This window comes from Homalodisca vitripennis, chromosome 4 (assembly GCF_021130785.1).
Source record: "Homalodisca vitripennis isolate AUS2020 chromosome 4, UT_GWSS_2.1, whole genome shotgun sequence".
In the NCBI taxonomy this organism is placed as follows: domain Eukaryota; kingdom Metazoa; phylum Arthropoda; class Insecta; order Hemiptera; family Cicadellidae; genus Homalodisca; species Homalodisca vitripennis.
In genome coordinates, this window is record NC_060210.1 from 142,904,057 (window position 1) to 142,930,698 (window position 26,642).

The window sequence follows — 26,642 nt, forward strand, 5'->3', positions numbered from 1 at the left end:
CCAGCCCTCAAAAGTCTTGTTTCTAATCAAACTTGGACCTTTGAAGTTGAATTAATATTTTGAAGTTCGGTTCTTTTCCGTTAATTCACTACCACGCGATCCTTGCCCGCTGCGCAGCGCTTTGCGCTGCTTGCTCTTTAAAAAAAAATTAACTCGAGCTTGCAAAGTCCAAGCCCAGATCAACTCACAAAACTCAGACAGAACTAATGCAGGTTTCATTACAGGCAAAAGATAAGCGGCGCGCGTTTATCACTGATAAGATAAGACGAGTTGGTTCTTTTCCGTTAAATCACTTAATTCCAGGTATTTACTATTATTAACTAACACAATTGGCTAAAGAAAACCAAAATTTAATGTAATTTAAGTACAAACATCATTGGTAGTGAATTAACGGAATTCCTGACCTTAAAACTAATGGTAGTGAATTAACGAAAAGAACCTGAAGTTCTATTTCATAACTTCCTCCTTGTTGCACCATCTATTTGCAACAGGAGGTCTACAGGAGTCCTAAACTTCTAAATTAAAGTTTAGGACCTTTAAGAAGTAACACTACATGTAAAACGAGTAACCCAATTAACCTATCTCTCGTAAACCCAGAGATACACAACCATTGTTTGCCCAGAAGCCTGATTGCCCTTTGGAGTTGATAAAACACCACTCTACCCTTTGCATTGTCAAACGTTACCACTGAATAAATCAGATTTTCATATTTTTCGTTTGTTTATATCAATATGGTTGAATAATCTTATAGTAAGTCATAAATAATGCGTTTTAGTATTTATTTTATTTCAAATTTAACTCCTGTATTTTAGCGTATTACACTATTTTCTATAGTAATATTATGTATTGTGAAACGTTAAGATATTTTTCATATTATAAGTTTTGAATTTACTTATTATTATTTCGTAATAAATAATACAACATACGATGATAATTTGGTTTTAAGAACTTGACAAACAGTAAAGAGGTTCTACCAGCAAGGTGCACTCAATCGTGATTGGTTTCTCACAGGATGAGCCAATATAAAATAATATAGAATAATACAATAAAATTATAGAATCAACTACTGTAACAAAAGAGTTCATTGCACACTGTCAGTAACACTTCTGAGCCAACTTGTTGTCAGTACGATCTGAACGCCAGTTGTTGTCAATATCATATACGATATTGGATTACAGCTGATCACAATGTGTTAGTACATAAACCATTGTAATCTGTACATTGCAATCTGATCTGGCTGTGTAGGCTTGTTAATGATACTACTCCAGGGATGTAATCAAGTTGTGCACTATATCATTAAAGTTTCACAGGCAAGTTGTTATCATTGAATTCTAATTGCCGGTTATTGTATATACGACATTGTATTCTAGCTGAATTAATTTCGCTACTACATAAATGTACGTGTGAAATATTATGATTAGGAAATGTGTGTTACAGATATTAAGTTTCCACTATGATAGTTGTGCTGTTAGGGCCTGAAATTGTTACATTATTCAGAAATCATTACAGCAGATGACATTTGGGATACTGTATTTTAGTCTAGAATAAAGACTTAACTAGCGTACTTCTTAATTGGTTCCGACAAACTTGGTATACAGACAGTATTTGTACATATATTACATAAGTTCGTTGATTACGTTATTACATTAGTTCGTCTTAACCAATAAAACGCTAAAGATTGTGGGCGTTCACAGTCGAGCAAAAATTTTAACTGAAATAATTTCTATTATAGATCCGAACCAATACATTTTTACATATAATACGTAATTATAAAAACCTCTTTTATTTTTTTCGGTATATCTGAAGGTTTATATTTGCGGCATTTCTAAGTTTGGTAAAGGAATGTTTATATACCAATTACTCGTCTACGGCTCATCAAAACGCCAGCCCCCATAGTCTGGGCTCTTGCGAATACTATTCGAATTAGAATAAAAATAGGATTTGTGTAATAATTTGAATTCGATATGGAGTTTTCCAGGGAGTTAAGTGTAGAAGGTAGTATTAACCCATGTGTGGATTTAAGCAAAAAGTAGACTTAGCTTTGTGGCTCAACGTCGAACGATTTTTTTTTATTTTTCTAAATAATATAGAAGCATTTACGGAAACTGGCTAACTTATTTTTAGGTGACTATAAAACAGTTGGAATAGTAACAAAATCTGAGCTCTTACTGATTTGTGGGATACAGAAGTTAATAACCTATTTGATACAAGATATCAGTTTCTGTTCCACATACAAGTTTCGATAGTACTTTTAGAAAAGTTATTCAGTTATTGTCATCCATGTTTCCATTATTTGGGCGGGGGGCTTTACAGAAGGAAGTCCCTACCATCCATCCTCGTATTGTGGAAGATTACCAAGCTAATTTATTTTCTTTGCTAGACTGAAGCATGTTTTACAAAACGGTAGTAAATTATTCTTGCATTGATTAAATATTGACACACAAAAGCGGTTTTATATTGGGTTTCCTGCTTAAAGCGTTCCATATTTTCTTAGTGGGTATCATAAGTCTGAAGACTGCTTGAAGATGTCTTACTTTTATGTATTAAACAATGTTTTTATATCTCTATCTGATGCTACAAGCATTTGGCGATGTTCACGATTGAGGAATTGGTAACAATAATGATTACAATAACTCTGTGGCTTTGACGTAAACGATTGAATGAATGCTAAGATATAATTTCTCCCAATACCCATAATTCAGTTACTTCTGAATTTATGGGTAAGGTCATCATACTGAGAAGACCTTGTTAAGTTTAATATTGAGTAAGATTAGTTATTATGTTTGTATTTAGGGGTTTTTAAAACTACCCTAACTCACTAGTAGAACGGCTTCCACTAAGACTTTAGGTTTTCTAATACATAAAAAAGAACCAATCTTGGTGCAGTGAAATAAAATAGCAGAACAATTTAATAGTCAATCTATTCCGATATATGAGGCATATACATTATTAATTGTTTTGGGTAAAACAAAACAGCCTTTGAGTACTCTGAGTACTACTATATAGTTTATTTAAAAATGTATACACTGTTAAGAATCTGTTGTGGTATGAATAAACTATACTTAAAGGGAATTCAATACAAATTTCTGAGATCATAATTAAGGAATTGATTATAAGTGAGAAGAGGAGATATGGCAGATGACCTACATTTTCAATGACTATTGTACTTAGGTTATTTCCTTGCATCTTTGCTAACCAGTATAGTTGTTATATACAATTAAAGGTAATATTTTTCAGTTCTAGTTGCAATTTGAACACTATATTCTACTTTAGTAATACATTCCTTTCTTAGTTTACTTCAAAATCAAACATCCTGTAACAGACTGAAAACAAAATTAGGGATGCGAATAATTAACCATCACCCTTAATTTAACTATTATTATTCTTTGAGAAAGTAATATTATTTTACATTCATTATATGGATTTATGTTTTTATAGTTATAGTAGGGATTGCTTAGATATTATACGCAATTAAAATTATATTTGTTTATTTTCAGTAAATACTCAAACACTACGCGTTTTTACTGTGATATATTGTAGTTTTACAGTTAATTGTACGGAGTTAATTCCAAGCTTCTCAAAATAAACAATCTTATGAAGAGAAAGTTATATATTGATACTTACCTACTTTATTCAGATTTCTTCAATCGTATATTTTCTAAAATCATCAGTACCTAAGTATGTTTAACAAAAAAGATTCTGCGTCTAGTTGTGAACGTGAAGGGATTGTTCTTACATAGTTTATTTTTAAATTTATTTATCCGTTACAGTATCATATAACATCAGTTTTTGTATTATTTAAAGGTGCTGCTACATTCAAATCTTATATGTTAGTACGTCAAACTTTATTTACTTAGTAAAGTCAAGTTATTTTAACTAGTTTTTAATGTATCATATACGTTGATTTATACGTTTTGCAGTGCAATCAAGCAAGTGCTAAACTAAAACTGAACGTACAAACTACTCGATTTAAGTATGAAACTCCTCACAATCAACCAAAAATCCAATAATTAATAACAAGCGTAAATAATTCTAAACGTAACAAATAATTTGTGAAAAGTGATCTAGTATGTTTCGTATAAATACTTTGAATGTATATATTTTATAAAATATTTATCATCCTGTAAACACTCTTTCAATCCCCAGCCTAATCTCGTGATCAATACCAGACTATCCGAGATGACAAGCTGAGGCGATAATTCAAACAAGAATGTCAATAACAGTAATAAATCCTCGTAAACCTTTTGTAGCAGACTAAACTAAACCAAAAATTCAAGCACCATATATTTTAAAGGTTATTATTTCCTTATGTCTAATAATGTGTTGACATTTTATTAATATAATATTAATATATATATTAATATAACCCCTAAGTTGTTTACTTCTAATAATTCAGATATTAAAGACAAAATGAAATATTTGTTTCCTTCAAAATTATCATTGTAATCGAACTAACCTGGTTATTTTGTAGTGATATTGGTTCCTGCGTGCGTGCTAAAAGCTGAAAATTTTCTATGTTGGGACAAAATAATGTAACAACCAACTTTATTAAAATTTGTCAACTAAAAGCGATAAATTTACTAATATTGAATCTCCAACAATCTTTATATTTCCCCTCGTTATTTATTAAACTAGTTTGATTTTGAAATAATAAAAATTTCCCCTATATGGATGAAGCCGTTCAAAAATCAGGCAGTCATCCTATTTGTATGAGAATATTATAAAATTGTGCTGTAAATCATTTGATAACATATAACCCATAATTACTGGATTATTAAACATTATTCACTGAGGGTTAGCTAAGTCTGTTACTCGGAGGGTATAACTTACATTAAATGCTATCGGCTCCTTCGACACTACGCTGTATCAGTTTATTCTTGTCTTACATACAAGATAGATATCGATAGTAGTGCATGTCCCTCCATGGTATCTGGCTGACCGTCTCCTATCTTTTATATTTTAATTGGGTTTTTATTGCTTTATTGTATTCTGATATTAATTTAATCATTTTTTACTTCAGCTTGTAACTCTCCAAAACGTTATACATCTAAGGTCTTTATTCTTTCTTTATCTTTAAAGTAGACATTATCTTTTTTATATATAAGCCCTCTGTACTGCATTTTTTATCTTAAAGCAGATAACTTGTATACTTTTGGGTTTTATATTTTGTCATTTTCAACGTCAAAATGAGAAAAGCGGTACCTAAAGGTGACGATAACTCAGCCTGTGATTGTATATTTTATGAGACACCTCACTCCCAAGCTATTTACTATGAACGATGTGTTGCAATAGCTTTTCCCCACTGTACACATTGCCAGAAAGGTATGTATTGAAACGCTACTTTTCAATCAATTTTATATTATTATTAAGTCTGCTAAACTGTCATATTTAACAATATATCATAGAGTTTTCACGGTCTGTATGGTAACGTTAATAATTAATTTTCCTTCCTTACATTCCAGTAAATCGAGTTTTTAATACATATGGTTCTAAAATTAATATAATTTACAAACAGTTAGTTCAAACAATTTCTTAGGAAACTAAATTCTTAAGATATGTTTGCTTTGATGGCCTGTTTTTAGATTTACTCTGGTGATCTTAACTGATAAAATTATAGTATAGGAAATTGTAACTTTAAATAGTTGTTTCTGATCTTAATGCTTTCATTGTGACATTTGCATACATAATAATACAGATCCTCCTCTACTGAACAACTTCAAGCTACATTGATTGAATTCTGCTAGTTTGACCTTTAGCAGTCCGTAGTGAACTGAGTGAGTTGTGACCGCAACATCCTTAGGTACAATGTTAAAAGAGAAATCCTGTAGTTAGTGGCCAAATATTGAATATACCTGTGGCAGTTCCGTAGTAGTCTGAGTGAGAGTTGTGACCGCAACATCCTTAGGTACAATGTTAAAAGAGAAATCCTGTAGTTAGTGGCCAAATATTGAACATACCTGTGGCAGTTCCGTAGTAGTCTGTGCGAGAGTTGTGACCGCAACATCCTTAGGTACAATGTTAAAAGAGAAATCCTGTAGTTAGTGGCCAAATATTGAACATACCTGTGGCAGTTCCGTAGTAGTCTGAGTGAGAGTTGTGACCGCAACATCCTTAGGTACAATGTTAAAAGAGAAATCCTGTAGTTAGTGGCCAAATATTGAATATACCTGTGGCAGTTCCGTAGTAGTCTGAGTGAGAGTTGTGACCGCAACATCCTTAGGTACAATGTTAAAAGAGAAATCCTGTAGTTAGTGGCCAAATATTGAATATACCTGTGGCAGTTCCGTAGTAGTCTGAGTGAGAGTTGTGACCGCAACATCCTTAGGTACAATGTTAAAAGAGAAATCCTGTAGTTAGTGGCCAAATATTGAACATACCTGTGGCAGTTCCGTAGTAGTCTGAGTGAGAGTTGTGACCGCAAACATCCTTGGGTACAATATTAAAAGAGAAATCCTGTAGTTAGTGGCCAAATATTGAACATACCTGTGGCAGTTCCGTAGTAGTCAGAGTGAGAGTTGTGACCGCAACATCCTTAGGTACAATATTAAAAGATAAATCCTGTAGTTAGTGGCCAAATATTGAACATACCTGTGGCAGTTTCGTAGTAGTCTGAGTGCGAGTTGTGACAGCATCCTTAGGTACAATATTAAAAGATAAATCCTGTAGTTAGTGGCCAAATATTGAACATACCTGTGGCAGTTCCGTAGTAGTCAGAGTGAGAGTTGTGACCGCAACATCCTTAGGTACAATTTTAAAAGAGATATGCTGTAGTTAGTGGCCAAATATTGAACATACCTGTGGCAGTCGTAGTAGTCTAGTCTGAGCGAGAGTTGTGACCGCAACATCCTTAGGTACAATATTAAACAGAGAAATCCTGTAGTTAGAGGCCAAATATTGAATATACCTGTGGCAGTTCCGTAGTAGTCTGAGGGAGAGTTGTGACCGCAACATCCTTAGGTACAATATTAAACAGAGAAATCCTGTAGTTAGAGGCCAAAATATTGAATATACCTGTGGCAGTTCCGTAGTAGTCTGAGTGAGAGTTGTGACCGCAACATCCTTAGGTACAATGTTAAAAATCTTTTAGTTAGTGGCCAAATATTGAACATACCTGTGGCAGTTCCGTAGTAGTCTGAGTGAGAGTTGTGACCGCAACATCCTTAGGTACAATGTTAAAAGAGAAATCCTGTAGTTAGTGGCCAAATATTGAACATACCTGTGGCAGTTCCGTAGTAGTCTGTGCGAGAGTTGTGACCGCAACATCCTTAGGTACAATATTAAACAGAGAAATCCTGTAGTTAGTGGCCAAATATTGAATATACCTGTGGCAGTTCCGTAGTAGTCTGAGGAGAGTTGTGACCGCAACATCCTTAGGTACAATATTAAACAGAGAAATCCTGTAGTTAGAGGCCAAATATTGAATATACCTGTGGCATTTCCGTTGTGGTCTGACCTTTCTAAAAAATTATGTAAATTCTACATTTTACTCAAATGTATGGGGAACTACCGTACTTCACGCTATACTTCAGCATCTATGCAAGAACAACGTGAAGGATAACGTGGTTTCATGAGATTCATGAGTTACACCACTGCAGGGAAAAATTTAATGTATTTGTACCGACTAGAAGACGAGAGCTATTTTACATTAAAGAGCATCCAAAGTGGATTTTCTTGAAACAAATAAAGAACATTTCACCTAACAAAGGATTTTCAGCCATCCTAAGTTTTGGTGGAAGTCGAAATAAGATGATGTCAATATGATTATAATGGAAAATATTACAGATTTAAGATTATTTAAGATTCAAATTTTCTTAGCTAACCAGTGGTAACCAACCGTGAGACAGGTGAGTAAATGTTAAGTCAACTTCAGCTAATTATAAACATATCCATTAAATTAAGTCTTGCAGTCTCATTATACATTCCCTTACAGTGATACAATTATTATTTATTTGTCTGAAAGCTGGTTTTAAATTTATCAAGGTAGTAGGAACATAATGTCAGAAAAACTATCGTAAAACATATTTCCATACGATACCTTTCCGTTTCGACCTTCATTAAAACTAATGCGGCTGTCAATCGATTTAGCAAAACTATTTCTTTATCTGTTTTAAGAAAAACTACCTTTGGTTCTAATACAATGCAATTTGACTTTCGGCTCCTAATACTAATAACTTATTCCTTATAATGTACAAGTAATTTTCATCCAAATATCGGTGGACTTTATACCTATTACAATAAATTATGAAATAATCATGTAAATAGATAGAGGGAAGATTACTAGGGAAAGAGACAAAATGTACCGGTTCATTAGTGAGCTTTTTATAGAATAAAGGATGCTTAAGCGTCAGGACAAAGGATTAAAAGCAGTTCTCCATTAAACCATTACTGACCCTCCTCAAGATCACTTTCCTTGAAGATCACTTTAGGAGTTGGTCTATACAGCATTCGGCAACTATATCTTTCTAAAGTAGCAAAGCTATATTTCTTAGAGCTATATAATTTTAACGAAGCTATTTGCAAAAACGTAAAATACTGATTGCCATTTCAACGGACTATAACCCTGATATAACTAAGATTTTGAGCACTCTATTGTGATAATTATTTAATTAGATACATTGGTTTAAACACCACGTACTGAAATGAAGAAACTGAATCGGTTTTCAAAATTATTACAACCGTAATCATGGGCCGTAAACTGGTCTGTGCGAGGATCTCATCAAACACGATAAGGAGGATAGTCGATACAGTACAAGGCCGATGGTACTGACAAAATTACCTAGACCGTTTGGCCATTGACCCTCTATACATGAACTTTGACTGCTCTAAGTACTACTACCTATATTAGTAATCAATCGTGAATACATATACATACTGCATACACATAATACATACTGTTACTACAGAAAGAAAATGTATCGTGAGTTTCAACGTTACAGTAACATAATTGTTGTTGTAATATGTTTCATAATAAGGCAGCTTGCAATGGTAATTTTTTTCAATTTAAAATTTAAAAGATATACCACATAAATCTGCATCAAAAATATGTCATAATTATTTTTTTCACAAGAATATTTTGTTTGGTTCATAAATGGGATTCGTAAATATCACATCCACACCACATGCAGATTGCATGCATATATTCGCAGCATGTAGCAAAGTATACAATTGCTTGCTTTCTTGCGTCTTGTCTCTTATAAAACTATGACAATAAAGGTAGAGTTCAGATTGACAAGTTTTACTTTAGAAACTTTTAATCATAAAAAGTTAAAGGCAAGTTAATCGATTTAGAAATTTAACTTCTAAGTCTAAGCATAGAACGTGGTTCTTAACTAAGTAAACATCACGGGTCATAATCTCTGAGTCAGCCGGCCACCTGTTAACAAGCCTGACCGTCCTTGGGAGACTGTATACACACCACGTCTCACCGCACTATACCGCAAACTGTCGCTTCGTCCCTTAAATTAACATTAAAATTATTTAATTATAATTTCATACAGTAATATACATCTATATCTTAGATGTATATAATATGCATATAACAAAGTTGTCACCTAAATTTTATGTAAAATAGAAATAACTAATATTCAAATATTCTTCCGGAGAGTAAGTTTATATTTTTTATTCAACGAGTTACCACATTATCTCGGAAGATCTTTATTTCGGATAAAAATTGAGGATTACTCTCCGGAAGAATATTTGAATATTAGTTATTTATATTTTACATAAAATTTTGGTGACAACTTTGTTATATGCATATTATATCACCGTTGTGTCTAGTTGGAACTGATCATAGATTATTATTCCTTCAGGATGAATAAAATAGACTTAAAATATAAAGAAGCGAGTTTACGGAAGACTAGTGTAGTTAACGATTATTGGCCTAAAATTGTTTTAATAGCTTCCTGTTCCACAAACACTTAAACACGTTAAATGAAGCACTCCTAACTAAGAGCAAATACATCGTGCTTTACTCACCACGTGCTTAAAATAGCTATATGTGATGTTTGTTTTATAAAAGAACTAGGAAAGGAGTATTTCTCAAATAAAAACATTTCAAAGAAAACCTAACACGGAAAATACCGTTATATTTCACTATTACAAATACAAAGATTATGCATATAATCTACACAACAATGATATGGGAGTAAGCTACAATAGTGACTAAATTTACTACACTTGTAGTTCAATCTTGCGTGTACTTTTCTCTCATTTATACTCAATTTCTTTTCAACAACCAGATAAATATATGTCACCTTCTTTTTGAAATAATGTTTACAGTTGTTATACCTGAAGCATATTGGTTAAACATACATTCAACACATATACAGTAACTCAATTTCAAATATGTGTTTTACAATATCCAGTATATTACTGGACTTAGTAAAAACGTAGCTCTCCACAAATGACGAAAAATTTTAGTGTTTCTGTCTTTGCTTAAACACTCAGGAGGCCGTAATTTTGCAAGGTTTTTTCCCAACTTTGTTTAACGTTTTCTCTTTTAACTCTAGAACTTAGTCCAATTTGGCTTTAGGGGCATATATACGAGATAAATCTATGTTTATCAATCATCGTATTATCGGTCCGGATATTGAGAAGATATCAACGAAATGAAAATCAAGGTTCATCTTAAGAAGAGTCTAATATGATCAGAATGGGTGTAACCCTTGGATGAGAACAGTGACTGGTATGAATCTTTTAATACTGGACTTAAAAAACTTCTTAATTTCGTACTACCCAATTTTGGCATGGATATTCTAAAACTTATTTATTAACTCAAATTTATAAAAATACCTTTAAAGCCAAAGGGCAGAGCTTTATAATGAAAGCAATCATTAACACTGATCTGCAGACTTTAATAATGGAAAGTCAAGTACAAGACTTGGCATATTATAGTGGTTTTACTCGTTGATCCCAAGGTCATGTCCCGATTTTAATCATATGACAAAACTTTTGGAGTCCTAGCATAGCAAAGGTGGGTTTTGACCACTAAAAAAAATTTCAATTAAGGAAAAATTTAAATCCTTGTACTTGGAAACCTGTAGTATTTAAACTAGAGGTTTTATCTAAATTTTTACAAAATCCTCCATCCGAATACAGCCTTAGTATTTATAATTTTCTAAAGTCAAATCTGAAAGCTTAATTATTTTTCTATTTGTTATTGGAGAGGCAATCAATAATATGCTTATTACATATTATTATATTTATCAAGGTTTAGCGGTTAAATTGCAATATATCTGAAAATCTCTCAAAAATTTATATAATGTCTGTAACAGACGAATATTCTTTCTAGTCTGATAGTCTAGTAAAGTTTTAGTGACAGCTGTTTAACAATATTTCAGTATCCTCAAAATGCATTCATGTATCTAGCTGTATTTATTTTGTATCTTTAAATTTATGAGTAGTCAAAATTGGTTGATATTAGTAAGCTGAAAATAGTTAAACCGAATACATGCAACGAAACATTGCAATATTTAGCTCTCTTGACCGGGCCTAAAGCAACAGTGTTTACAGCTTATTTTTTCAAATAGAAATCTTCCTGCAATCAAAAATTTAACCAAATTAATGTATTTCATTACATACACAAATATGCAACGTTTGCGTAAGCTCTATGTTTAGTAGATCTTCACGAAAGTAAACCTTTTCTAGAAACGAAATCTGTTTCCATCGATCTCAGCCTCATATTGTATGCAGGAAAAGGTAACACACACTGATATGGCAGTGCAGCCAACTGTGACTGTGTTTCTCTTTCTGTCAAGTGTATATGTGAGCCTACAAATTGCAGTTTTCTCTTTCTAAAGCTTTTGGTAAAATATACTTTTCCATTACTAAAGACAAATTGTTTTACCATAATATTTTATAACTAATCGTATTGTATTGTGTAAATTAATATAGTAATAATAAAGTAATTTTATACATTTATTTTCTTTACGTGTTTAAAAATATACTGCACACAAACAGATTAAAAATAATACCTGTATGCTCTAAAAATATACTGCCAGTGTATAAAACTTCATTAAAATGCAATTTCTTTAGAACTAAGCGGCTGTTTTAATTCAGATTTAGTGATCATACCAATATTGTTCTCGCCTTTAGCCAATGGGCGTTACTTAGGTCGTACAACAAAAGTAGAGATTTTAAAGATCCTAAATTCTGTATTCCATGAGGTATTACGTAATTACTAGACCTTCTGAAATATCAATACGATGTTTTCAGTTTACATCCTTTGACTGATAGTGGCTCCCCACGGCAAAGTCACGAAATATCTCAACTTATTAATACATTAGCCACGTGTTATACCCGATTAGACAAAAAATTTAAATATCACTTACATAATAGTTGCCTTAGGTTTTTTAATTTATATATAATATAATTTCTCAGGTTCTTAAACTGTGGAGGCTTGCCTGATTATTATATCCATAATAATGTGAACACTTTGTTAATGTTTAGTTGGAATTGCTTAATTCTTGTAATAAATATCAGAGGGGCCGAGTCGACAGACTAGGACGTTAATTCTCACAACAATTTCAACAACAACAACGAATCCTTTGTTCTGTAACAACATATTGTCGAAATCAAACATTTATGGTTGCATACATTTCATACGTTCGCAACTTTCTTATGAGTAATACTTGTATTTTTAGTATTTCTTAAACATTCGTAAATATAACTATAACGTATACAATTGGCTATGTAATAGCCAAAATTATGTGTATAGGTTATAATATTATTTTTTTCTCAAGCATTTGATGTTATGATAATCTGTTATAGTTGTAATTATTACCGAATAATAAACAATGATAAGTTGTTACTACTACTACTATGTTGGACGTAAAGGATCCTACTATACAAACAGAAATATAATGTACATAATATTTTGTAAGATAATGATCTGCAGAAATATTAGATTAGCACGTACATATGAATAACAAGGTAGAGTCACATCGCGCAGTCAAAGCTTCCAGAATATTTTTGTTGAAAAGGTTTTCACCTCCAACCTATGTTCAGTATTAATTGTAAATAATACACAATCCATGAAAATATCCCACCTCTTATATTTTCAGTCTAAAAATTAGACTGCCAGATTATTTGTATAAATTTCCGCTCCGTATTAAAGGTTAGCAACTTCTTTTGTACTGTATTCAAATCTTTCTTTTAACATGAGCCAAACTCATAAGACACAATGCGTCGTTTTTTAAGATTTCTTGGCAAATAAATCTCTCACAGCCGTTTAAGAAGTAATTTTATGAGGTCAGTCAAAATAAAATTTACACAAAAGTTGATTGATTTTTTTATCTTATCAATGGTTATCCTTCCTCTGGACATATTGGATTGAACTCGAGGCTTGATCCGGGGTCAACTTACGAATTCAGTATATGTGTTCACATTCAATAACAAGGTCTAATTTATTAGTGGAAATTTATTTCATTCAAGATCTAAGTCCCTCTTAGGTGTGCTATTAGTTTAAAGAACGGACCTAAGATTCGTTTAGTGCACAATACAGAAAGTTTAGCAAAATTAAACCTTCTGTAAAAGTAGGTAAAATATTTTCTGATTAAAATCTTTGCCTCTGCATTGTAATTGTACAGAAGAAAAGAATAACGGTGATACGCTTTGTTGAATGTCAATTGTTATGCTTGAATTTGTGCAGTCAATTACCGGCAGACAGGCAAACAAAAAGACAGGTAAAACATTCACACCCTCCGTCACATGTTGAGTGTTTCGTTTCATTCCGTTCACCCAATTAATACTAACAGCTTTCAATTAAAAGTGAATTTGTTTAATTAACTGCCATGTACATGAAAACCTTTTAGTAAACTATTTTATGCCATTTACAGAACTGGTAACGTAAGTATAGCCAGTAATCTGATTGGAATGAAAAAAGTGTTAACTACTAATGAGAATACGAATTTCGATATCATCCATTACACAAGTTGTTCAGAAGTGTTTTATGTGGTCTGATAAAATTATAAATGTAAAAATAATTTAATATTAAAAATATGTACCACTGTATACTTTCATTAATTTAATGTATACCTTAAGACCTTGTATATTTTTCTTGCGTGGAAAAATTTCATAAAACTTTAATGGACAAAACTTTACTATTGTCTGATAATAACAAAGTTCTGTATCAATATATATTGTATAATATATGTTATGAAAAGGCGTTAAATCATTCAGAAAAAGCCTATAACTATAGGAACTTTGAACTACCTTCCGAGAATTTGTAAATATTCAGTATTTGTATTCATTAAATGAAAAATTTCTTACTGGGTCTCAGTTAGGGGCATCGATTTTATAGTGTTAGTTGATTAGACAATGCAATTAAACAAATAATGTTAACACAAAATATTTTGTTTTTGTTCCACTTGTAGCTGTAGGATTTTTTTTGCTCATCACTAAATAGGTTTGTTGAGAAGGAATGTCAGACATCCTCAGGTACAATATTAAAACAGAGCTTGCGTCCAATTAGTGTGACAAACTTTAAACCAACCAGCCCTGCGTATAATTGTGTACGTCACTTCATGTTGAATCCGTTCCGTAGTGGGTCTGAGCGCGAGAGTTGTAGCCGCAACATCCTCAGGTACAATATTAAACAGAGCTTGCGTCCAATTAGTGTGACAAACTTTGAACCAACCAGCCTGCGTATAATGGTGTACGTCACTTCATGTTGAATCCGTTCCGTAGTGGTCTGAGCGAGAGTTGTGGTCGCAACATCCTCAGGTACAATATTAAACATAGCTTGCGTCCAATTAGTGTGACAAACTTTAAACCAACCAGCCTGCGTATAATTGTGTACTTCAATTTATGTTGAATCTATTCCGTACTGGACTGAGCAACAGTTTATGGTCGCAACATCCTCAGGTACAATATTAAACAGAGCTTGCGTCCAATTAGTGTGACAAACTTTAAACCAACCAGCCTGCGTATAATTGTGTACGTCACTACATGTTGAATCCGTTCCGTAGTGGTCTGAGCGAGAGTTGTGGTCGCAACATCCTCAGGTACAATATTAAACAGAGCTTGCGTCCAATTAGTGTGACAAACTTTAAACCAACCAGCCTGCGTATAATTGTGTACTTCACTTTATGTTGAATCTATTCCGTACTGGACTGAGCGACAGTTATGGTCGCAACATCCTCAGGTACAATATTAAACATAGCTTGCGTCCAATTAGTGTGACAAACTTTGATCCAACTAGCCTGCGTATAATTGTGTACTTCACTTAAAGTTGAATCCGTTTCGTAGTGGAATATCTGAGCAGTTTTATTGCTCTATTTTAGTTTTGAAATAATTAAGTAATATATATATATATTATATAGATTTCATGGAAATGGCGCACCGTAAAAATGTATTTGGTTACAAATGTGGCCAGGCTTGTGAAACAAACAATGGTGGACTGACTAAGGGTTTATGACACGTGATATTACCTACATTCTACTGTTCCTTCTGTCTCAGGCTTCAAATTGAATAACTTATCATTACATTTTGATGATTAGATGTTTCTGAAGTTGAACTTGGCAAACTAAATCTTACCTCAATAGATAATCTATGTAAATATTGTGGCCGGTGAACCCAAAGATCTTGTTTATTGCTACATGTTATGGTATTAGATTACAACTAAACACAAAATGTTTAGTTCATAAATCATGTAATCCATTCTAGCAGTGTAAGCTTATTGTAGTAATGGTACCAGGGATAATCATGATGTTATGATATATTGTTTCCATTATGACTTAACTGTTCATTGTTGTCAATATCATATACAGTATTGGATTACAGCTAAACACAATGTGTTAGTACATAAAACATTTCATGCATTACAATCCAGGTCTGGTCCGGTTAATCTTGTAACTGTAACGACCCGGGTGGATGAATTAAAAAATCCTATTAATATCATAAGAAACACGTGTCACCTCACCAAATCCGGAAAAGAATAAAAAAGTTATAAGAAATAGAACACTAATACCCATGAACGTACTATGATCTTGTTCGTGTAAGTTAATATGTCAGGATTGTTATTCCCAGTCTTGTATCGGTCTCTTACGATATATATATATAAACTAACAATAAAATATTACTAACCAGTAACGAGTAACAGAGTTTCCAAAAAATATACATATAATGCAACTAAATAACGGTACAATAAAATAAAAATTTGCCTGTTTCATTACACAAAGCTTCTCCATTTTTCCCTGAAGTAATTCGCTCGCAACAAAATCACAGATATTTTCAAGCACAAATTTGCTTTCTTACTCCATTCTCGTCTGACGTAACTTTCAACTTTACTCTCATATATTTTTGTGGTCTTTAACACCACTCTAGCCTAGTGAGACCCATAAAATATATAATAAACTATAACAAATATCTACACAATATCTTGTACACGATCGGGCTATGTTTTGAAACCTATATGACTTGAGATCTAGAACTTGCCATGTAAATAATTGGCTCGCAAATCCGATCACTCCATACTCATGATTGGAAAAATGATGTTCCAAAAAAAATAGGTTTTTAATCTTACTACCACTACAAAACATTTACAAAAGTCCAAATAAGGATCTTTACAATAAATTTTTAAGGGTTTTATTATTTAAGTCTTCCTAGTTTAAAATAAAATATTCGTTTACTACTTTATTTGGCGTATCGTTTAGAATGGCATTTAATATTGAACTTAGGAGACGTTCAATTAAACCATACTAGTGGTCGTCATCACATACAACAATATTTTAGTAGGTTGAATATACAATATTTGTATTCAGAGGTTGAATATAGACCCCCAATTATCCAAAATAGTACTAGTTTTAGGAGCTTGTTGCTTGTTTATAACAAGCTCACATTCATAATTATTTTTCCCTTTACATTTATCTTTAGGCCATCTTGCTGATTTAAACGGTGTTGATCATAACGTCTGTAAACTGTTTACATCCTCAACCATGTCTATCTCTTTATATTACTCCCCAGAACCACAATATTCAGTAACCCTCCTAACCAGATCAGAATTTTATTTTTTATCTCTCGTACCATACACTATTCAACGTATGAGTTTAGTGTTAGTCAAATACTGTTTGTGTTTATACTAGCAGATAAGTTATTCAATGGCACAATTCTTGTACCTCCACGATTATCACAAGCTTTATGCAATATGAAAGCTGTGCCAATGAGAAAACCACACATTCAGTATATACTAAATGGCCATCTGGCTCTAACAGTCAGAGCTGTTTTATACACTGGGTGTATCTGGTATCGAATGAATTTTCCGTTCATTAGGAATACTATTAGTTGGGAACCAGGAAAGAAAATCATATTCTACTAATGCATTATAGTTTCAACTTTGAAAGTGCTGTAACACTAAAAAGTAATTACATTCAGGCAGTCACTGAAAGTACTTGTTTTGTTACGACGAATACGCTGAACATTGAGCTGCGACTGGATGTACTCCTGTTGAAGTATGATGTTGTGTAGTAACCATCTTATTCATTCCATGGTTCACTGACTACTACGCTGGTAATGAAAAATCTGTGACAAGAGATACTAATCATATCTCACGCGTTTACTGGATCTCTTTAGATAGTTGTCAAGCACAGATTTAAGTGATCTATCCTACGACATGGTTATCAGTTTGCAAAAAAGCTTTGGAATGGCGTTAAGCACAAGTAATTGTAACCTTGATTAATATTACTGTTTTGATTTAGAGTTGCCAACTTAGGTTTATAGCAATGTAGTAACTTATTAGAGATTTCGTCTTTAGTCCCCACACTTTCAGGTGATATAAATTTTATTTTATTTTATACATTGCATTAAAAATTAATTATAACTGAAATACCAATAATAAGAATAAAATAATAATTACTGAATCAAATTATTACTAGGTTTTTAAAAGAACTCATATACGAAATAATATTTACTGTGATAGTCCTCATAATAGCTTCCAGGACCATTAGAATTTATGTACACTAATTCTAATCTCTAAGCGACACATTTGAGCAGTTTATTACTTTGGTGGTGTGCGTGAGTGCATTTGTGTGTGTTTTCCATAATTTATACAAGAATGTTTGCTCATCGTATGCAAGATTGTCAGTATCTTAGTATCATTTAAATTGCATTGACAATACACACAGGGTGATTCGCTTACACCAACGTTTTTTTTCAAACTCCTCTGCAACGCAAACATGCAGCCAATCTCCGAGAGTCTACTTACAGCCCCTAAAATGTAAGGCTAAATTAAATCCTAAGAATCCATTTCAGACCATTTTTCAAATACTGAATCTCAAAGTATGAGCAGAAGTGATAAGTGTATGTGTATGATTCCGTTTAGTGTCCATATTTAAAAGATGAGACTTCGCGTAACACTACGTCCCGGGACAATCCAAATTGCTTACTTGTATATTATTTCAACAAAAACTATACATAAATAATTTTATTTTGAAATATAATATAGTTTGTGTTATGTTACTTACGTTGAATCACCACTATAGTGATAATGAAACTCATATAAGGAAATGAAAAGGTGCCCTTCTCGAAATATATACTGCTACAATATTGCACCATCAGCTTAGCTTTACATTTAAAATTACTCTATAAAATTTCAGTTTCTTGCTATGAAATATAGTCAATTTTTGAACTAATGGAATGTAGATCTGTATTGTAATATAAGATATTAGTTGGAATTTTCAGAGAAAAAATAACTTTGTTATTTACTGCAATGAATATTGGTTTTTAATGGTTAATTAAAAACGGGGAGATGAACTAAAATATTAAATAGAAGATTCATCTTAAAAACTACTCCCAGCGGGCTTAGGATATTGTCAACCTTAGACGACCAGACGGGCAGGGGGTGGGGTGGGAGAGGAGATTTGGCTCTGAGTAATAATGCTTCTCGTTAATTTGTTCTTTCCAGTCGAGAGGATTACCATTTCTTATCGTAAATCTCATAGGATTTAATTAATATATTGATTTAATATATCATCGCTTTTAACCTCCAATGCAATTGCAGTAATGAATACTATGCATATGGAGTAGAATTAATTCTGGATTTAAATTAATATTAAAATCCCAAAAATACAGCATAACCAGATTTACGTGAATTCTACGTAACCTAAAGTCATGTAATAAAAGAAATCAGGGGACTGTTAGCAGATGAGTAGTGAGGATTATTGTCCAAAAGCCGTATATAAGAAATTTCGTATCTGTGGGATTGTAATGACATGTTTTTATACAATATTCCAAACCCATGTACTATATTAATTTAATTATTATCGTATTAAATGCATTCTCATTGACTTGGGGTTATATTACATTTTACTCGTATACAACAAAACTTTTCACATACACTTCTACTAAACATGTGGTATAGAATTTTTCCCTAGACATAAATTGCATATTGCAAATATTACTGAAGCATAATTACTTTTTCGTGTAAATTCTTTACACATAACTATTACTCCTAAGTTGAGTATTAAAAATGTTGAGGAGAAGAGAATGTGGTGAGTCTTCGAGCTTGATATTGGAAAGCTTGGGAATATATCGATTTGGGTTGAAGCTTATTTTTATTTGAAGGAGTTGAGTTGGCCAAAGGAATTAATCATTGATTGACAGGAAAATTATTATTGGAATCCGCCCGTTGGTAAATTCCGTTTATTTAGTGCAAATTAGGAAATTCAAACGGGTTACGATTAGTTAAAAATTAGTTATGGGCATAATGAAAAAAAAACATAGGCTGATGTACGTGTATTTTCCAGTTTTTATAACTTACAGGCCATAAAGCAATAATGATAGTACTTTAGGAATTTGGCCTAGTCAAATTTATTATTTTATGTACATTCTTACATTAAAATCGTTTTATATTTACCATATATAATTCTGTTTAATTTTTAATAATTAGAAGAGTTGTTCATCAATTAGTTTATCAGATTTCTACTGTAGCATCCTTCGTAACCTGTTCTAGCTAGTATGAGTTAGCTTTGGCAATGTGTCATTTGGAAATTAGAACAAGTCAAACATGCATGTGAGCTGTAGAAAATAGTTTTAGGTATAGGCTAGACATTTATAGGATACTTCAGATATCACTGTCCATACATTTTTCAGTGACATAATACATTGTACCTAGCAAACTCCATAGGGTTTAGTCTGTATGCTGGTTGTGGGTATTAAAGTAGAAAATTCCACTATGTTCTCCGTTTCCTTGCTACGCGTGTAGTAATATACCGTATTTGAAGGTTAACAAGAAGTAGATGGGGCTATATACGGAGACTTGGTTGTGCATGGGCTATTTACTGACTACGGCCGCAGGTGGTTGATGTTAAGTCTTGCACCCTTCAAATCGGCTGTTCATGTAGGAGCTCTGCCATATTGCTACGGAGCGTGTACTTTTTGGCCACCACTTACATTATTAAGTAGGTTGTGGACAAGATTATAATCCGTGTTGTGGTGACCTTCTATTCCTGTTAATTTCTGTTGGGGGCCATAACTTAAATATCATTACGTAAATTATATAACCAACATATCCGATCTTTTCCTCTGCTCTCTTTTTCGTTGTTTTTACCAGTGACCTTTTGTTACTCCTGGAATTAAGCAATTTTATTGTTTTACTGCAAGCACCAAGAGTTTGAAGCTTCAGTAACCAAACTATCGTTTTTTTATTAATGTCTGTTCATCAGTGTAGCTGGTTGATTAATGGATCCCTAGAGGCGTGATTGATTTGGACGGCTCCGCCAAAATTAAAGCATTACCCCCCCCCACCCCCCCCCCCCCCCACCCCCCCCCCCCCCCACCCCCCCCCCCCCCCACCCCCCCCCCCCCCCACCCCCCCCCCCCCCCACCCCCCCCCCATATCGCCGTTGCCGTTTACTCCCCCCCCCCCAAAAAAATGACGGAAAAAATAAAAATTAAAAAAAAACCTGGACTGACATTGCATTTATTCGTTTTTTTGGTCTTATTTAGTTCGTTAGCGGAGGTCAGTAGTCCAGGTACTACTTCTAGTAAATAAAACGTCGTCTTGTCCTTATCAGTGATAATACAGCGCGCCGGATTACCCTTTTGGCTGTTGTAATAGAAACCTACGGTTAGTTTCTGTCTGGAGTTTTGTGTGTAGTAATGCAGTCATGGCGTGATCTGGGCTTGGACATTTGGCATAGCTCGAGTTAGATTTTTTTTCTAAAAAGCAAGCAGCGCAAAGCCGCTGCGCAGCGGGGCAAGCATTCGCGTGATCTGAGGTTATGAATACGCAAGCTAGGGTCTTTTTTAGCGGTGGTGACAAGAACCATCAGCACGCCATGTCAATAACTTCATTAATTATTCACTTTGTCCATGTGGGTTTTGTTTGTTGTACGTCTGGTGGTCAATCGAAGCCGTCCTACTAGGTCACGTGGACCCCGCCCGGCCAATCGAAACTTTCCTGTTTGTCACGATGACTACTGTCAACTCATCAAAACGACCATGGTCGGCCAATTGTTTTAGTTTTGATAGTCGAAAATACTCGTTATTTCATGTGTTTTTGTCTTGCCAACATTTTTACTGCCGAAAAACTGGTTTTTATACGGTTAGCGATAATCGGGACTATTGTTTTCGGTGAAATTACGGGGGTTTTTATGGGGGGGGGGTGGGGGGGTGGGGGGGGGGGGGGTTTAAAACCTGCGTTTTAGTATGCAAAAAATTACGACGATTGGAGCGGTAGTCCGCTGAGCTTAAATATTATTTACCGTTTTTACTAAGCTTTTATGTTACATTTACGTTAATTTTTTTAAAAATTTATGTTATTTGGAGAAGTGTTTAACAAAGACAAGAGAGATTTACGAGCCGTAAAGTTATGTAGTTTATCGCTGTTATAACAGTTGAGTATTCGCTCTCTCATGAGAGTTTACTGCCTGGACGTGGAGATAAGCAATATTGTTATAGCCTCTTACCACTAAGTTGTTTGTAATATTTGCATCTATATTGTTTTGAAACATACATTCCATCCCGGAATTACTCTATTGCTTATTTAACACGATTACTTCATGTGATATTTTGACTGAAAACACAATTTATTTTATTTGTATTAATTTCAGAATTATTTAAAGAATATTTATTGTACAATAGGAAACCTGTAGGTTTCTTTGTTATTTAGGTTTTTTATTTACTGGTAATGCCAATTAACGCAAGGGTATATCTTCCCATCTTAAGAGTGGTACAATTAGGGTTTATATAATTTTTATGATTTCTCTGATATCTAAGTTAGAACTTTTATCTGATTTATTAACTAATGTTTCTGTGCTACATGCTATCAATGCTATTGTCACCTGAGGTCGGATGAATCCGTGAGAAAACTACTATAACCAGGCAACATACAATTGTGTATATTTCGATTTAAAATATTTCATAATTTTTAGCAAACAAATGATTTTCACAGAAAGTTTTTCGTAGATGTTGCATTTAACAACCGTTATATATGACCAACCGTTATGTATTTACTGAAGAATGAGTTTATCGGAATTCCATTATAAGAATGATGTTTTGTTTCGTTACCAGTTGTTGCTATTTTAAACCTACTAGTCTAAGAAATTATACATTTCTGCTGTACGTAATTGGCAGCAGCGCGCCGTGCCAGGCGGCAGTTGACGTGTTTACTTTTTTCGTGGCCCCTACTTTAGAGGACCATTCGACATAATTCACGATGCACTAGTTACCTAAAAATTAATTCTCGAAATGATTTTATCTTCCCTGTGGTTGCTACGTTTCTACATATAAATATGTTTTTATTTGAGAAACCTTCTTACATGACAAAGTTAGACTTGTGTGTGTGTGCTCGCTGTGTGTGTGTGTGTGTGTGTGTGTGTGTGTGTGTGTGTGTGTGTGTGTGTGTGTGTGTGTGCGCGCGCGCGCTGTGTTATTTTTCAGCTTTACATAACCATTATCATTAGGTTCAGATCGCCTTATCAGAGATTTTGACTATCAAAATAGGCTTGATCTCATAATCTTTTGAATAATCATGATGCATAAATAGTAAACATCCAGTTGTCAAGTTAATAAATAATTTGAACTTAAAATCCCCTATTTTCGGTCAGTGCTATTAATAGTGTGTGTGTTGATAAAATGTGTCAAATCACTTTAAACTGTCTATATTTCTCTCTCATTACGTAAGTCATGATTAAATTAAGTACAGTTGTCAGTTCTACTGTTTTTAGAATAAAATGTATATTAAAAATACTAAACGTTTCTAAAGCGATATTAAATAATCATTCCAAGGCGATTAGTAACATTACCGAGTTGGAAGTAACACAATAACTTCCAGTTGACTCAGTTTCCGCTAGAAAGCACCAGTCAAAGTTATCGGGTTAAGCTCAGCCAGCCTGTAATTGAAAACTCTGGACGACTTTAATTCCCCATCCTATTCGTCTTCGGATTGCTTCATTTTTGTCCAACGTAAATCCAGTTGAATTATGTTGTGGTTGACTAGTGAGATACCATAGGTATGTTAAACATTGACTAACACATTATAAAATAGATAAAATATTATATTATAAGTGTACTTCGTTTTAATAAATAACATTATTAATTTAACAAAGGCTTCCGTCCAATTTTTAATAACTATGAGTAAAATTTTATTTCTTTGTGCAAACTAATTTTTGCATAGTTTTAAAATGATTTAAATAACTGCAAGATCTATATCTATTTTACAGAAATCTTGAGTGTATATACAAACAATATATTATAGTTTTATGCAATTTAAATCTACAGGAGTAGGAATAATGGTATAAACGAGTTATTTTCACCAATCAGAACGATTTGGAAAGATCGTAAAAATATAAATTATATGTTTTATTTATTATTGATCTCAAAGTTTTAAAGTCAGTAGTAAACCATAATATTTATGACTGTTAGTTTTATAAATACAACATTAAGCGGTTTCTTTTGCTCACATTAATTAAAAATCGAGAAAATGGGAATATATATATATATATATATATTATATATATATAGTATATATATAATATATAAATAATGGGAAGACGAATATCCCATATATAGAAATATTAATTAGAAAGATAACATTGTTGAAACTGTATATGGAAACCAACTGTATTTCTTTTATTCAAATTATACACAAACAATTTAATAGTGTGGTACTTTTATCGACTTTCTATTAATATAACAATATAATCAAATATAAAATGTTTTAAGCCATTTTTAATACATTGTAATAAACTCGTGATTCAGTTAAATACACTAAAAAGATATTGTATGAAAGTATGAAGTACATTAGATAAACGGTTCCTACGATACTTTCGTACATATTAAAAAATCGAAATTTGAATTCTGACTAAAATATCATATCTTTAAACTTATAAATGTATGTTGTCATGGTCCAGGCAACTATGCAAACGCTATTACGACACCAAAATAACTTTGATTAAAAGTAGATTACAATAGCAGGAATTATACGCTTTTTGGCAGAATAAAACTTTTTGAACTACGTATGTATGTTTTTTTTTATCGTGACAACAAGAAAAACTACTATAGCGTGTGTGTAATATAATTCATCCAAAGCTGAAATGCTTCTTAACACCTTAAACATAAAATAAGAGCCACTATAAATTTTGTTTGCCTTTGAAACCCCTTAACAATTAACACTGAAATAATACTACCATAGACATGTCTACTTCCGATTTGTAAATTGTCATATGACAATAAAGCACCATCACACTACATCACAAAGTGGAAACACACAATCCCACTACAATTATTACGCACTTAGTATTCCTGTATATATTTCTGTATATATTAGTCTGCCCTTATATATTTCAAGTGTTACTGAAATTTTTTATAGTTATTAATTTAAACGTTATGAAACATTTCTGGGATATTTGTGTTTTTCATTAGTACTCATAAATATGTTTCACTCCCTCTTTCTTTCTATCTCTGTTCGTGACCTCAAAACAGCTTTTTAAACTTAAACTTTAGTTATTCTGAGATTTATCGCCAGATTTCAATATCTTTTATTGGCAATCACTCAAATCCAGGATTGTTTATTGTACCATTATAAAGGATATTGTAACATACCTGTGATTAAGAAATATTTAGCAAGGCTGTGGGTAACTGCTAGTCTCTACATACATAACAGGGAAAGCCGTCGCTCACTCGTAACTAGTTCTCAGATTTTTTCCGAAATTTCATAAGTTGAAATCTGTTACACGTACATCTCATTACTAAAATAGAAAAACTAAAAACATCCATAATAATCTAACATCTGTAGGGATTTAAATAGGGTTTTGACTCCTATAAAAACCCTTATAAATTTTAGTTTTTCAACTTCTAAAAATCATAGAAAGATAAAATTTGACAAACACGTGTCTCATGAGTTTTACAGAATATTAAAAGCATTTTCATATAGATTAACTACCAATAGGAGTCAAAATAGATTTGCAACGCCTAAAACAACACAAGGCGTAAAATAAGGTTATAACCTATAGATGCCTATAGCTAAATTTAGGTTTTTTTAATTCCCGGTATTCTACAAGAAAATAATTAAACAGACACCCTCCTCATACCTAAAGTAGAAAAATAAAAATGTTTTCATGAACATCAACCACCCATAGGGGTTGATAGAGGGTTGCAACCAAGAAAAGGCTTTATTTATTTTTTTAACTCCCGATGTCCTTGATTGAAAAAAATTGAAATACACAGGCCTTATGTTCCTAACAGCCAAACTACAATGTTTCAAAAAGTTCTATAAACACACTCTTTAAACACGCGTGTCTCATGACGTAAATAGAAAATCAAAACAATTTTCTTGAATATTAATCACTCATAGAAGCTGAAATAGAGTGCAACCACTACAAAAACTATATTTAAATTTTCCAAATTCTCGCTTAATATATAATGGCGAAATTTTAGAGAAATGTTTATTATGCTCACAACAGACTACCGGCACCGGAAATATCTCAGACTGGAATTAGAAAACAATGGCCGATTTAGACGCTTCTAAACGTTAGACCAAGATATGTACTTTCACGGGGAATAACAGACCAGAATAGTCTTCTCAGTTCGAGGTTATATTTATATTTTTAACGTGACAATAAGGGACTCAACCACGGCGTGTGAAATTACTTGGTTTGAACCAGAAATGTTTTTTTTTAACGCTAAACTTTAATAACACAAGTAGAGTTTTCCCAAAATTGTGAATCTTTCAAAAAATCATTTTACACTACATCACTAAGATTGTTAGTATTCCTCTACCTTGGCCTAAGATAGTGTAAAGATTACTAAAAATTGTTATTGCTATTCATTCATTTACTGCTTTTAAAACTTACGGAGATTATATTCCAGTGATCATAACCTATTTTCAATAGTGTTTATTGTGAGAAATGATATATGAGTACGATGTACCTCTTATTCAGTAGAAAGTCGAGTACAAAGCCGTGGGGGTAACTGCTAGTAAACGCTAAACAAAATTTAAGCCAAATATATTTTCTGAAAATGTATTTACTAACAATTATTTAATATCCTATTTTTAAATCTCATATGTTTGATATTGTTAGAAAATTATAACAATAAAGTTATTTTAAATTCATCATACGCCTTCATTTTGTAAAAAGAAAGCAATTTTCGTATCAATAGCCAATAAGCCGGTGGCGACAGGATGGAGGTGATAATCCACACAAGAA